The sequence below is a fragment of the Aegilops tauschii genome, chromosome 6 (genome assembly GCF_002575655.3).
Source record: "Aegilops tauschii subsp. strangulata cultivar AL8/78 chromosome 6, Aet v6.0, whole genome shotgun sequence".
Classification (NCBI taxonomy): Eukaryota; Viridiplantae; Streptophyta; class Magnoliopsida; order Poales; family Poaceae; genus Aegilops; species Aegilops tauschii.
The window spans coordinates 466,821,054-466,832,024 of NC_053040.3; positions in this window are offsets into that span (position 1 = coordinate 466,821,054).

Here is a 10,971-nt window from a genome sequence, read left to right on the forward strand (position 1 = left end):
TCTTAAAAATACAATTATATATCAAAAAAATCAGAAAAATAAAACCAATTCATTTTAAAATCTTGAAAATACAAATAATATATCAAAAAAATCAGAAAAATAAAACTAATTCATTTTAAAATCTTAAGAATACAATTATATATCAAAAAAATTACAAAAATAAAACTAATTCATTTTAAAATATTAAAAATACAATTATATATCAAAAAAATCAGAAAAATAAAACTAATTCATTTTAAAATCTTGAAAATACAAATAATATGTCAAAAAAATCAGAAAAATAAAACTAATTCATTTTAAAATCTTAAAATACAATTATATATCAAAAAAATCAGAAAAATAAAACTAATTCATTTTAAAATCTTGAAAATACAAATAATATATCAAAAAATCAGAAAAATAAAACTAATTCATTTTAAAATCTTAAAAATACAATTATATATCAAAAAAATCAGAAAAATAAATCTAATTCATTTTAAAATCTTAAAAATACAAATAATATATCAAAAAATTCACATGATCCATTCAACAAAGTTTGGTACAATAAATTATTACACATCAATTCTTCCCTTGTGTCCCTGCTTGCTTACGATTGTGCCGTATCCATGGAGCATCCTCATCATTTAACTTAATGCTTGGGTCAGTGTTCACTTTGAAGGGCGGAATTTCACCAAACATATTATAATCTTCTGACATGTCTGTCTTGTCCTCCACTCCCACGATGTTTCTTTTCCCTGAAAGAACAATGTGGCGCTTTGGATCATCGCATGATGTACTGATCGTTTTCTTATCTTTCCGTTTCCTCGGTTTGCTACTCATATCCTTCAAATAAAAAACCTGAGCGACATCTTTGGCAAGGACGAATGGTTCGTCAAGGTAACCAAGATTGTTGAAATCCACCATTGTCATTCCGTATTGCTCGTCCACCTTTACCCCACCTCCTGTTAGCTTGAACCATTTGCACCGGAACAAAGGGACCTTAAAGGAGGGTCCATAGTCAAGTTCCCATATCTCCTCTATGTAACCATAATATGTGACCTTTTGCCCATTCTCGGTTGCTGCATCAAAGCGGACATCACTGTTTTGGTTGGTGCTCTTTTTATCTTGGGCGATGGTGTAAAATGTATTCCCATTTATCTCGTACCCTTGGAAAGTCGTTATAGTCGAAGATGGTTTCTTGGCCAACATGTACAGCTGATCTCCAACATCATTGTCATTCATTAAATGTTTTCGCAACCAACTGCCGAAAGTCTCCATGTGGGCCTTTCTAATCCAGGATTCAGGCTTCCCCGGGTTGTCCGAGCGTAAAATATTCTTGTGTTGCTCGAAGTATGGAGCCACCAAGCTGGAATTTTGCAGAACTGTGTGGTGTGCTTCAGTCATAGAATGACCGTCCGTACATATCGTTGATTTCCTTCCGATCGTGCCTTTTCCACTTAGTCTCCCCTCGTGCTGCGATTGAGGAATACCAATCGGCTTAAGGTCAGGAACATAGTCAATACAGAACTCAATTACCTCCTCATTTCCATAGCCCTTGACGATGCTTCCTTCTGGCCTAGCACGGTTACGAACATATTTCTTTAATACTCCCATGAACCTCTCAAAGGGGAACATATTGTGTAGAAATACAGGACCGAGAATGGAGATCTCTTCGACTAGGTGGAGCAGGAGGTGCGTCATAATATCGAAGAAGGATGGTGGGAACACCAACTCGAAACTGACAAGGCATTGGACCACATCGTTCTGTAACCGTAGTAGATCTTCTGGATTGATTACCTTCTGAGAGATTGCATTGAGGAATGCACATAGCTTCACAATGGCTACTCGAACATTTTCCGGTAGGAGCCCCCTCAAAGCAATCGGAAGCAATTGCGTCATAATCACGTGACAGTCGTGAGACTTCAGGTTTTGGAACTTTTTCTCCGCCATGTTTATTATTCCCTTTATATTCGACGAGGAGCCAGACGGGACCTTCATACTGCTTAGGCATTCAAAAAAAATGACCTTCTCTTCTTTGGTAAGAGCGTAGCTGGCACGACCTTGAAACCATTCCGGATGCCGGTCATCTGGGTCTTTCAAAAGTTGCTGGTCCTGCCGTGCTTCCTTTGTATCATTTGTCTTCCCATACACGCCCAAGAAGCTTAGCAGGTTCACGCAAATATTCTTCGTAACATGCATCACGTCGATTGCAGAGCGGACATCTAGGACTTTCCAATATTCTAGCTCCCAAAATATAGATTTCTTCTTCCACATGGGTGCGTGCCCGTCAACTCCCCGCGGAACTGATTGTCCGCCAGGACCCTTTCCAAAGATGACTTTCAAATCCTTGACCATATCAAATATCTCAGCACCAGTACATTCCGCAGGCTTCGGCCGGTGATCTGCCTTGCTGTTGAAATGCTTGCCTTTCTTTCTTACGTTATGATTTCGGGGAAGAAATCGACGATGACCCAGGTACACGTTCTTCTTACAATTAACCAAACGTACACTTTTAGTCTCATGTAAGCAGTGCGTGCATGCATTGTATCCCTTATTTGTCTGTCCCGAAAGGTTACTGAGAGCAGGCCAATCGTTGATGGTTACAAAAAGCAACGCTCGTAGGTCAAATTCCTCTCCTTTGTGCTCATCCCAGACACGTACACCAGGTCTGGCCCACAACTGTAAAAGTTCATCAACTAATGGCCTTAGGTACACATCGATGTCGTTCCCGGGTTGCTTTGGACCTTGGATGAGCACTGGCATCATAATGAACTTCCGCTTCATGCACAACCAAGGAGGAAGGTTGTAGATGCATAGAGTCACGGGCCAGGTGCTATGGCTGGAGCTCTGCTCGCCAAAAGGATTCATGCCATCAGTATTTAGACCAAATCTTATGTTCCTTGCGTCAGCTGCAAAATCTTTGAACACTCTGTCGATCTTTCTCCATTGCGTTCCATCAGTGGTGTGTCTCAAGGACTTACGGTCCTCTTTGTGCCATCGCAACGACTTAACATGCTTTTTGTTCATGAACAGACGTTTCAACCGTGGTATTATAGGAGCATACCACATCACCTTGGCGAGAACCCTCTTCCTGGGTTTCTCGCCCTCAACATCGTCACCAGGGTCATCGCCTCTGATCTTATAACGCAATGCAGTGAATACAGGGCATTCATTCAAATTCTCGTATTCACCGCGGTAGAGGATGCAGTCGTTAATCCATGCATGTATCTTCAGAACCTCTAAACCTAGAGGGCAGACAACCTTCTTTGCTTCGTACGTACTGGCGGGCAACTCGTTATTCTTCGGAAACATATTCTTCAACATTTTCAGCAAATTTTCAAATGATGAGTCACCTACACCTTCCTGTGCCTTCCATTTTAGCAAATCCAGTGTGCAGCCCAGCTTTTTCAGACTATTATCGCATCCTGGATACAACGACTTTTTGTGATCCTCTAACATGCGATCCAAATTCTCCCTATCCTTGTCAGTTTCGCAGCGTCTCCGTGCATCAGCAATGGTCCGACCAAGATCATCAGCGGGCTCATCATGTGCCTCTTCTTCACCTTCACCTAACCCTTCCCCACCTTCAGCATCATCCTCCATGAAAGTATCACCGAAATGATCATGATAGTTGTCATCGATATCATCCCCTTCTTCATCTTCTTCCATTCTAACCCCTCTTTCTCCATGCTTGGTCCAACAATTATAGCTTCGCATGAAACCGTGCCGAAGCAGGTGCATGTGAACGTCTCTTGAGGAGGAGTAACCCTTCTGATTCTTACAGACAGCACATGGACAGATAATAAAACCTTGCTGCTTGTTCGCATTTGCCACTACGAGGAAATCTTTCAAACCCGTAGTGAACTCGCCGGAGAGTCGGGGACCGTACATCCATTGCCGATTCATCTGCATTATTATTATATAAAGTATATAATTAACCATCATGCATTTGTTAAACTAACTAGCTAGAAATAATACAAATTAAACAATGAACTACACACATGCATATTTTATCAATGACACATGAAAGGTTCAAGTTGCTAACCGCGATCGCGGAGGAAAAATAAATGAGAAAGCTCAAGTGTGGCTCGGACACTTCATATCATGTTTGTTTCAGGCTCTCGGGCATTTCATCGAACACCTTGTGTGCATAGGAGGAACCAAAAGCAAACCCACCACCCCCTTCTGAATATTGTGAAGTGAGCTGAGTGAAGTGAAGTGAGCTGAGTCCTATATATAGGGATGGGCCTTTAGTCCCGGTTGGCCTGGCCAACCGCGACTAAAGGCCTTCGGGGACCTTTAGTCCCGGTTGGCCAGGCCAACCGCGACTAAAGCCCCTCCCGTCCGCCAGCTGGATGGGCCTTTAGTCCCGGTTGGCCTGGCCAACCGCGACTAAAGGCCTTCGGGGACCTTTAGTCCCGGTTGGCCAGGCCAACCGGGACTAATGCCCCTCCCGTCCGCCAGCTGTCGACCGAGCGCGCTGGGCCCAGATAGTTGGTCGCGGGTCTCCTCCCGAACCGCGACTAAAGACCCCTTTTGTCGCGGTTCGATTATTTTGGGGACTAATGGGGGCGTATGGAAGCCTCTTTTTCTACTAGTGGTGGTAGATAAATTGATGCGTGAGGTCCGCTCCAATTTCCAACTCATTTGTCTTTTTTGCTGAGAGCTGCTCAAATGTCCAAATGAGTTGAAATTGGAGAGGACCTCACGCATAAATTTATCTACCACACAAAAAATGGAATTTTTTGAAATTTTCTAGGATTTATTTTCATTTATTCTGACCGGGTGCAAATGAGCCTGGACACCGAAACACCGCACTCTCTTACCTCTCACTATGCACAACGTTGTTGTCTCTATTTATAGTTAGGCATATATGATTAAGTGTGGTTCAGACGAAAATAGGTTGTGTGGCTTATCATTTATTAGCATACAGAATGGTTGGCAATGAATGAAGCATGCATATACCTGGTGTGGCGATAGTAGGCTACGTGCTATTTATAGTGAGAATGTTTGCGTCTATTAGTTACTTCTATTTATAGTGAAACAGTTTGCAGCTAAAATGTTTGTCGTTTAACATATATTAACTAAAGATGGATTATGTGGTGTAACATATATTTAGGATACGGAATTGAGTATGTGGTTTAACATATACTAAATAAAAATAATAGGCAATGAACAAAGCATGCCTCTGGTGTGATGACACGAGGCTAGGTGCTTGTTACAAGGTTGAGGTCACTTGCAAAGAAGTATGTGTAGATCTTCAAGAAGACATTATGAAGCGGGCGGTCGTTTCGTAATGTTGCGCCCACAATTGTCTAATTTTTTTCTTCTTATCATGCTCAGCGTATCCTTTGTTGGGGAAGGGCCGAGTTCATGCATGTGGTCCACTTGCCCATCGATATGGACGGCACCATTCAGCTTGACTTGAACCTGTTAAAAAATTGGCATACCCGTGACCCTTAGGATCACCAACGGGGGGGGGGGGGGGGGTGGGGTGGGGGACGGGACGTATTTCCATGGTCCAAATTGGGGTCTAATAATTGCCACGGAGTTGGGGATGCAAACCGGGAAGGCCTTCATACGATTTCTTGACGAGCCTCAGTAGCCGGACATCGAGAGAAAAATCTATCTATGGTACGATGTCCTGCAATCACCATAATATATGTGCTATCACCAAAATCTATATATATATATATATATATATATATATATATTACTGTTTTATGTTACTAGTTAGCATTTTATTGAACATATATATGTACTGCTTTATGTTATTAGTTAGCATTTTATTGAACATACATATATTGTATGCACTTATTGTATTGTATTGTGTATGTACTAATATTAGGGTTATTTATGTATGGACATATATATGTACTGCTTTATGTTACTAGTTAGCATTTTATTGAACATACATATATTGTATGCACTTATTGTATTGTATTGTGTATGTACTAATATTAGGGTTATTTGAAATGTGATATTTATGTCTTTACGGTACTTATATTATTGCTAAACCGAAAAAAGTTGCAACGTCACATAAAAACGCTGCCACGACAGTTTTTTTTTATTTTTTGCTGGCAAAATCCAACTGTGGCAGGAGCGATTCGACAACCACCACAGGTAAGAACCATAATAGTGGCGGGCGAGCATTGCCACCCGCGACAGCTAGTACATGATCATTGGCGGGCGGGTGCCCGCTACTGAAGCGGTTATAGTAGTGGCAGGCACCCTTGGGAGCCTTGCAAGCCACTTCTGGCCTTTTTGCGCCCGCCGTTGCTAGGCATCCCTGCGGTAGTGTGATATCCTCGCTAAAGAAGGTTTTGAATTCCATTATAAAGCTTGCTCAAATTTGGAAGAATTTTGGGATAAACTATATACATGAGATAATATTATCAGTTTTTTGACTATTTAGTGTAGATCAACAACCCTACAGTCTTTATTCCAGAAATCTTTGCCTAGGCCTGTTTAATCCGCTCCCACTGGGAGTTGAACCCAGGACCTGGGGTGCTATACTAAGGTCAATGCAACCACTAGGCTACAATCCCATTCGCTGTGATAATATTATCATGGTTTCTACGAATTGTAAAAAGATTTAAATTCAATTCCTCAGAAAATTTCTAGATATTTATTTTTATGTGAGAGAAGGTATATTATAATATTTGAGCATGTGAAAAATAATCTTGAATAATTTTTTGATATGAAAAGTTTTATTATTCTGAAAATTTTGGATTTACGGTTTTGTAAAAGAGGGAAATAGTATAGGGTCTGGACAAATTAATTTCCCGTTTTGGTTTATTCTAGTTGCAATGATCACATAGATGAGTTATGGTTCAGTTTCGTCACATTTTTAGGTAACTTTTAGTTGCGTGAATCCAACATATGAACCAAATAGAAGCATAAGTGTGCAAGACTTTTATTTGCTCCATATTTTATCTTCACTAGATGACCCATTACGCCAATTGGTGCAGAGACCAACCGCAGACCGGATGTTAAGCGAACTATTTGAAACTAAAGCCAGGAAGTTAAGCAACACTATGGGCAGCACGTCCAACACATGTTTGTTCTATAAATCATCCCCAAAGGCCATTTGCATGAATAATAATACACATGGGCACAATATAAATCAGATGTGAATAATGAACAAATGGAAACTAAAACATAAGCCAAAAAACAACCTTTGGGAGGTGGCTTTGTAGGTCGGTTGCCTCGTTGTGTTATTACTTGGGGGTTCTGACTTGCGGTTGCCCGAGTCGAGCCGTACTATTGCGCACGTCATGGCATTGGGCTCTTTTCAAGCTCCGGGCACACGCTCTTTTGAGCAACTATGGATGAGCCACCCGTCTGGTCCGTCAGGGTACTAGCCTAACTATCCCTGCTACACGCTCATGCCCTGGTCATCAGAGACTATGTGCAGCCCAGAAGTGAAGTGTACTATTTGAAACATAAAATATAAGCTAAAATAACTATGATGACCTAGAAATACACGCACACTTGTGCACCAAGACGAAGGGAGTATTTGAGGAGACCAGTTGCAGCCATCCCGGCAAAAACAAACTACAGCCAATAAGTGTATAGCAACTAATACAGACAAAAAGTAGGCGAACCATTTGAAAGACGTTTCTCGTGAATGGTATGCAAGTGATTACATCCGTATTGTGCAAACGGCAGACAAGGACGATTGTTGTCCATGCCCTGCTTTGCCCATGCACTACAACTCAACAGTCAGCTCAATACAAAGGACAATTACTGTAGAGCCCGGATTTTCGGGACATAAATTCCCAGCAAACGACCCTTATAGCAGTTGGGTTTCTAGTCGTATTCAGGCCGTGGTGGTCCAGTAGGTGGCATTATTTTATTTTATTTCCACTTTTTTGTTTTGTTTTTTGCTTTATTTATTTTCTTTTGTTTTTTAATTCTTTTTGCTTTTAGGTTAAAAAATTATAAACTTTCTGTTAGTGCCATTAGATTTGGGAGTGATTCTTTTTCTTGCTATTTAATATTACTGTGTTTTATCATTATATTCAAAAACAGTTTTTGTTATTTTAGTTTCTAACAAAAAATTCTTTATGATAATTCTTTTTGCTATTAAAGTTTCAAACAAAAAAAGTTCTTTATGAAAATTCCTTTTGCTTTTAATGTTTTGAACAGACAATACTTTGATAATTTTAGTTGCATCAATTTTATATAATTTTAGTTTCAATAATACTACAGGTTTATAAAAGCTTTTTAGTTGATTCCTTTTGCTATTAGAGTTTCATTAGAGTTTTCTAATTCATTCTGTTTTTCTATTAGAGTTTCATTAAAGTTTTCTAGTTCATTCTTTTAGTTTATTATTTTTTCTATTAGAGTTTCATAAAAGTTTTCTAGTTCATTCTTTTTTAGATTAGTTCCACTACTGCAGGATGCTGCTAACGCGACACTACGATCAGAGACCTTTCGACGAAACTGTGTGCGATACCATAATCGCAAACGGTGGTGCAAAAAACGTCAGAAAGGTGCAAAACGTTTGCGATGGAAGATGCATCAAACACGGTTCAGATATTAGTTTCGCGTGCGATGCAGGGCATACGGTTCAGCTCAGTTAACTGTTTGCGATGAGGAGGAACAAAAAAAACGGGCAGCCAGATGGGGGTGTGTGCGATATACAGCATACGGTTCACTCGAATGAACTGTTTGTGATTAGGCAACACAAAAGAAACAGTCAGCCAGATGAAGGTGTATGTGATATACGACATGCGGTTCACTCGGATGAACTCTTTGCGTTGAGACATGAGAACAGAAAAGGTTCAACTTAACAAGACATGTGTGTTGTGTGATGGGATTGCATACCGAACAACAACATATATATATATATATATATATATATATATATATATATATATTTAATGTTTTTAACGGGTTGTGGGTTGGGCAGTTGTAAACCTGATATATCTCGATAGGATGATGGGTTGATCTAATGGCTAATGCTCTAGTGCCAGGGCACCAAGGTGCCCCAGTTATTTTACCTATATATATATATATATATATAGACACACACACACTTATAAGTACATGCTTGCATAACCAAATTAAACATCCACTTACATAGGTGACTACTACAAGCATGGCATTTGCACACACCAAAGTAAACTATTACATGCATAATTACATAGGTGGTTACTACACACATGACATTTCCACACACCAATAAATTAAACTATATATTACATGCACGATTAACTAGCATAAACGATCATCTGATCATCATCTACTTCTTGTGACACTTGCTCTGCTTGTGGCTCGATCCGGGCTCGTCGATTTGGGTAACGAGGCACTTCCTCATGTCAACGATCCGCATGTGCATATCGTAGCATGTGTACACGCTCTTGGCCGCGAACCTGAGGAGAGGTTCATCCAGTTGCCGCATCCAGGCCCCGTGCCAGGATACGGGACTTGTTCTCTGGGCATCCTGCTTCATCTTTTCATAGTAGGGGTCGATGATGGCCGAGGCGAGTTCGACTAGGGAGTCCTTCGTGCTGCCCCTGACCTTGTAGTGGTCACGGATTTCGACAAGGTTCTTGCAGGCCAAGCCCATAACACTGAGTGCTTTTACATCGTTGGTGGCTTCCACCGTGGCGAACTTGTAGTCGGTGCTGTTGACAAACTGGGCGACGGCAACCTTCTCATCTATGACAGGACGACCGACGGTGTACTCAAGGTCGATGCCGACCACCTTGTACTTGTCTCCAGCAAGGAACTGCTCAACGTTGTTGATGTAGTCGTCCACCACGGCCGGGTCGATGGTGTACACCACTGAGAGATCTGTCTCCCTCGCGTGGGTCTCCACTCTATGCTCGCCGAACTCCATTGGAGCGCCGCTGGACATCCCCTCTCTACGTGTCGTCGTGGGTGTGCTTTTTGTGTTGTGGGGTGCGATCAAAAGGTTGAAGAGACTAAGGTTATAATGGTCGCGGTAATTAAAGGGGAAGCCGAACGGCCAGGAATATCGACAGGCCCTGATGGCAGTTCTAATTTGCAGCGCGTAACTGCATCGTGCCGCACGTAACTGCATCTCATGGTAACGCGCGCGGCGCAACCGCATGCATACGGGGCCCCCGACGTGATTGTGCGCACGCCCAACTGTTGGCAGAGTGCGCGCGGAGGGACGCGAGCAGTATATATATATATATATATCAGTTGAACGCGCAAGGAAAAGTTGTCCACAAGCCGAGCACGCCGCGGCGCCTAACGGCGGGGTAGACCTTCATTCAAGCCAATCAAAATAAGACTGGAACAGACATGTCTGTATTGAGCAAAGGGATCGCACATGTCTGTATTGTCTGGAACGAGAATGCAATAACAAAATAAGAATTAAGTCCACGATGATGCGATTGCAGTGGTGGTTACAGGAGGCAAGAAGAAAGATGCATCCATCAACGTACAACCTCCTTCTCCTCAACTCAGTGCGCCGGCCGGGCCACCGACCAGCGGCTACGGAGTGGTGGCTTTTGTGGCGAGGTCAAGGTGCCTCTCAGCAAAGGCATCCAAGGCTTCCAGACGGCTGGAGAAGGCCAATGTCGTAGCGTCCTCACTGGCCTTGTAGATACCTATGTACATGATTCGCTCGTACACATGGATGTGTAGGTCGACGGTTTCTTCTAGGGTGAGGCACCTCGCGGCGAGCGCGACCTCCAGGTGGACATTCTTTGTGGCGTCGGCGGGCAGTCGCTGTTGGAAATATGCCCTAGAGGCAATAATAAATGGTTATTATTATATTTCTTTGTTCATGATAATTGTCTATTGTTCATGCTATAATTGTGTTATCCGGAAATCGTAATACATGTGTGAATACATAGACCACAACGTGTCCCTAGTAAGCCTCTAGTTGACTAGCTCGTTGATCAACAGATAGTCATGGTTTCCTGACTATGGACATTGGATGTCATTGATAACGGGATCACATCATTAGGAGAATGATGTCATGGACAAGACCCAATCCTAAGCATAGCT